Genomic DNA, 6,000 nt, shown 5'->3' with positions numbered 1-6,000 from the left:
CCGTCTCCTTTCCTGGAGAAACCGTATGTATGCCAGACGTTCTGAACACACTCAGGACCTTCATTTCACATCTCAAAGACGGCCGATTACTTTTGCTTCAGTAAATCGTGGATGTATTTACAGGAACTGGATAACGGACTCAAAGGTGGCACCTAGTCAATTTAATGTAAATTGATCACCTGGCGCATGAGCCAAATATAAAGCTTCCATGGACCAAAACTTCATAATAGAAAGAGTAAATGCTTGTACTTGTTTGCAGGTGGAGGTGTCCTGTCAACAGTTTTCTGGAGAACGTGCTCATTCTCAACAGTGCGAGCGGTCACAGTGACACCGCCGTATCCAGCTCTCTTAATACATCCATGGAGGAAATGCTTAAAGGGTCAGTTTACTCAAATCATGAAAAACATTTTCTTACTTGGTTCCAGCGGTCTGCCTCTGCGATTTCTGCTCCCACCTCAATACAGGGAACTATCATTTCATCTGGGGCGCTCACAGCGTTGAAAAAGTACATTAAAAAAAAACAATTCAAACACTGTCCCAGAGAACACACTTAAAAGTTTCCAATAAAGTAACTCCGGTGAAACTAGCTGATAGAGAAAACTTTGAATTGTCCAGAGTATTAGGGACACTGTTTGGGGAACACCACACTGCCAAACAAATAAGCCCAAGACATGACGGGTTCATTCACCTGAGAGAGATTCAGTCAGTCACTTTACCCATGTTACCAAAATAACACTTTCTCACCAAGCCTCAAGCAGCTTCCTGCCATGCAGATACTTTTGGTTTTATCTGTTAAGTCTCTCAGCCTTCTGCTTCTTCTCCGTCACAATGAACCTGAACGGTGTTGTGTTTTTGGTACTAGTCTACAGCCGTGCTAGCAGCTTGTGACGCTGTACTTCAGCACAGCAGTGCTTTGAGCTAAATGCTAATGTTAGCATGTTAACATCCTCACAAAGACAATACCATGCTGATGTTTAGCAGGTTTAATGTTTATCATGTTTATCATGTCAGCATGCCAACTATTGCTAATTACACAAAGTAGAGCTGAGGCTGATGGGAATGCCATTAGTTTTGCAGGTATTTGGTCATAAACCAAAGTATTGGACAAAGTTTGACCAGATGATGGCACTAGAAGAGAAGTCTAGTTATAACCTTTCACCCTGAGGGGGCCAGGCAATCACCAAAGTCATAAGGAAACTGGGAAACAAGTTTTAATTCCAGGAGATATTTCACAACATGAGTGAAAACGTTGACCTGCTGGTGGCGCTGTAGCAGAAGTCGGGGGGGGGGGGGTCAACATAGTCAATGGGATTTATTCTCAGGGAACCATGAATGTCTACAAAGATTTGATGGCAATCTGTCCAAAGCGCTTGTTGAGATATTTCAACCTGGACCAAAGCGGCGGACGGCGCGACATGCCACTAAGAAATGGCTAAAAATTCAGCAGCAATGTGTCTGCAGAGAGACAATGTTACTCTTGAATAATCACCTTTAATATGGACAATTTTGTTATGACATTAAAACAACAAAAATTCCATTATTATTCCTCTGTTACATCAGACTGGAGGCAGAAATCTCAGAGGCCTAGAAAAATTAAACAAAGTGTCTGAATGTTTGAAGATAGTCCTGGAGGTAAGTGAGAAAATTTGTTTTTGTAATTTGGGTGAAGGAACCCTTTAGGACGACTGCTCAGATGCTGTCGGACACATAAAAGTTTGTTTGTACTTAAACAGTGTCATTCTATGGGATACTGTATGTTGTTTAACTCTGTGGTTGCACACAGTCATACAGAGCTCAGTATTTGTTACTAATACATTTAACTTGTTGCTAATTTGTAGTTTTATAACATCACACAACAACATGAAGACATGATAATTAATAATTCAAATTGATTAATCCATGACTGACTGATATTTGTAAAGAGTTTTTGGCTTGTAGATAAATATAATCCTGTTAGATAAATTGCATAACTCATGTAAGAAAAAATATATCTTTGGCAAACCTAAGCACTTTTTATGTCTCAGTCCAAACAAAATCTGAGTAAATGTAAATGTGGGCCAAATTTGCTTTAGGAAAACTTGGATGAACGTGGATACTGACAAACCCAAGACACCCTCAGTTAAAATACTGAAAGAAAGACTTCAAACAAGGGGAGAGAAAGAAAAAAAAAGGTAATGCCATGTTGGATTGGCACTGTAAATGAAAGGCCCTATTTAGAGCGTGTCCTTGGTGAAATGAATTGGGATGCTTACTTTGCTGAATTTTAATTGACAGCAGCAAGTGATTGGACCAAGTGAACCATCTAATGAGGAGTGTCTGGAGAGTGAGTATCTGTGCAGCGGGCCAGTCTAAACATATTTTGAAATTTGGTGTTGAATAACGCCAAGAAAATGCCGCATTTAAAATAAGAGAGACAGACTTAAGAAAACGAGGGGCTTTTGTCGATAGAGTCTGTCGATAACGCTGCTGGTGGAACCTACTTCTCCCACAGTGTCAGGGTGTTTTGTGCCAAACAAAAGGTTTGACATGGTTGAGGTCAAATCTAGGCTACCTTTACTTACCCCCCCCCCAACCAAGCGCACACACACACACACACACACACACACACACACACACACACACACACACACACACACACACACACACACACACACACACACACACACACAGCCATTTTCTACACGGTTACACCATCCATTTTCATTCAGAGGCGTTTAATGAGAAGCTTTACTGTGCATGAAGCAGGTAAGTGCATTTCCCTGAAACACAAGGCAGCAGCTTTACTCTTTCATTGTTCATGCACATGTTTTAATACTGTCTGACAGTGCGGTTACAAAAGAAGGATCAAAATCCTAAATGAATCTCGCAAAAACACAACTGCTTATCCACCTGCCGGCTGTTTTATACAACATGGATGGTTATGTCACACCCAGCAGTAGGTAAGTACGTGTACTCCTGTGCTGTGCCTAAATGAGAATGCCACTGATTTTACACATCAAGATCATTTTATTTGACATGAAAAATACCACTAAACCTGTGAAAACTGTTCTGCAATGTCCTGTGTGGCTCTAGAGGAGCAGAAAAATGCCTCAGTAGAAATTGTAAACAGCTGGATGTCTTGCTTGGGAACCGCACGTTGTGAACACAAAACCTCGGTTACAAACCAGGGGTGTAGGTTTGTACCAGGCAGGTAAAGTCTAATAAAAACACAACTGAGATACATTTTGGGGAAAATAGGATCCAGTGTTTTTAGAGCTTCACACACACACATTAGGGACTTGAAGTCTAACATCTCAGTTTTAAGTAAAGTTCATTTTGTGATAAAATATTGCTGTTGTCAGCGGAGAACTTCCAAAATGCCAAGTTTTCTGGAAGCTGCTTACATTTTAGACATTAGCAAAAGTGCTTAAAGGTACAGTTTTTATTCACGTTTGTGATGACAGTCAGATGAGAAGATTGGTAAGGTATTAGTAAGGAGCCGGAGCCGGGAGGAGACTAGCATAGCTTAGCATAAAGATAGGGAGCAGGGGGAAACAAGCAGGTTCGGTCACTGTGAAAATTGTACCCGAGTATAAATTTGAGGTCATTGAGTCCTTTCCATTTCATGCTACTTCATACTTGTTTCATTTCAGGATGCAAGATTGTACTTTTTTACTCCTCACCACATTTATATTACAGATAGTTTTTATATAAAGCATAGAACTTTTTTATTTCTAATATGTTCCCTTCAAAAATTGCCTTCTTTCAAATCATTTTAGTCTTTAACTCAGTCCTCACAACTTTATTCTACTTTCAGTGCAAATCAATTTGTTTCAAGTATATTCAAGATTCATGTTATATAATTGTGGTGTAGCGACCTGCGTCATAAGTTCTTGTTTCAAGCGACAGTACAGATTTGAGTTAAGGTTTTCATGACCAAATTATAGCTATAGCAGATTATAGAGAGTATATAAGGAAGCAAAAAAATGCTATTTGCAAATTAATACAATAGTAATAATATGTATGTGTGTATATACACACACACACACACACACACACACACACACACACACACACACACACATATATATATATATATATATATATATATACATACATACATACACACACTAATAACACTATGATCTACAATACTCTTACTTTTGAAACATCTGAGTTTTACTCATGTACAGGATCTGAATATGAATTCCTCATGCACATGCTCAGTACAAACAAAATGGGGACCCACTTGTAAAGAGCACTGCTCCATGGTGCACCTTTTAACTCACTGACATTACAGTGGTATTAAATTTTCTCATGTGTCGTGAAGAAATCTAATACGTGTCTCTCATAATGTCTCTACATTTATGAAAATGACCATCAGACACTAGAGGAGCATGTATCTCTTCAACCGCTCTAACTTTCCATTACCTTGTTATCTCCAGTGTGGATTTTCTAATAAGAATTATATTGTAGAGATCTTTGTACCCTCTCATCTCGCAGCACAGTCAGGTGCACGTGCAGGCAATGACACAGCTACAGCCTGGACCGGGGGGCTAATCTCTCCAGGTGGAATAACCCTTTTACATTCACGACGGCAGTGGAATTCATGTGCAGGAGAACTGTCCAATTCCACCACAAACTGTCTGCATGAAAACTGCAACTTCAGTACAACACCTGCAAGGTTCATTACTCCTTATCTTTAAACTGCTGCGGTACAAGTGGCTTTGGGGCCTGACGGTGGGTGGCTTCGATCAAGACGGCGAGAAGAAAACACGTCTTAACAGGATCTTTTCATTATCCTTCCATCTCCTATCTGTCCTGCGTGATTTTAACCAAGGGCAGGTGAGTTTTGTATGTCTGCATGGTTACATCATTTGTCTCGACAACCTCATTTTCCTCCCTTTGTGACACCTCGGATCTCTCGCTCACGCTCAAACTCACACAAACTGTGTAGCTGGACACACACACACACTCTGGTTTTTGTGCAAACGTCTACATTAATAGATGCAGGGAGAGTGAGGCAGACTTTTTATACTAAGACATTAAAATAGTTCAATTTAAAAACTGCAAGATATGATTTTGTTGGTGAACCTTTAAAATCATGTGATATTTACAGCAATGCACATAACCCAGTCCTGGCGCGGCGCAGCTTATTAAAGAGCACTCCTGGCCGGCAGAATGAAAGATCTCAGTCCTATACCCAGTGGGGCGGTTGAAAAGGGCAGCCAAACAACTCCTGGTATTACTGCTGCTGGAGAACCTACATTAAGTCTAGTTCTGAAGCACTGTGGTTGAGAGCTGCCCTTTCTAGATGTGGTCTTATCAAATCTGTCGTACGCGGAGCGAAGGAGCCTCCAGCTTGCCCCGGTGTCACAGTTTGGAACCCAAGTAGTTGTCAGGCTCGTCACAGCCACCGCCGCAGTGACCAAAATACGTCTTTTTATATACTCGTGCTGCCCGTCTCTTCCCCCACCTCCCCGTCACTCGCGAGCTGTCCGCGCTGACGCCCACCCGAGCACAAAGAGGCCTCCCTAGGCACAAACAATAACTCCCTTCCTTCATTCTCCACATGGCATTTACAGTGACGCCTTCAGCAGGGATGGGGGCAGCAGAGATATGAAGACAGAAAGAGGGGGGAAAAAAATAGAAAAGCAGGAGCAGGAAAAGGAATTAAGAATAAGGGGCTAAGGAAGATAAAAGAGGACAGAAAGACAGGGTTCTTTGCTCATTTTCAGAGTTTTGATTTCGCTCAGAGCCCTGGGGGTTTTCTTTGTGAAATAACCTCCATTTGAAAAAGGGAATTAGACTCGGCGTCTCTCCCAAAGATCGTGGCCTAATGTGGGCCAGCCTGTAGAAGGAGGCGGCTTGATAGAGGAAGAGGATAAGAGTAATAATGGGAAAAATTCTCACCACTGTATTAATACATATTAAAATCAACCCACTAATGGGAGGGCCCTACTTCTCACTGCAACACACACACACACACAGACACAAAGACACACACACAAATGATAGGCC

The sequence above is a fragment of the Seriola aureovittata genome, chromosome 3 (genome assembly GCF_021018895.1).
Source record: "Seriola aureovittata isolate HTS-2021-v1 ecotype China chromosome 3, ASM2101889v1, whole genome shotgun sequence".
NCBI lineage: Eukaryota > Metazoa > Chordata > Actinopteri > Carangiformes > Carangidae > Seriola > Seriola aureovittata.
This window is presented reverse-complemented; position numbering follows the sequence as displayed.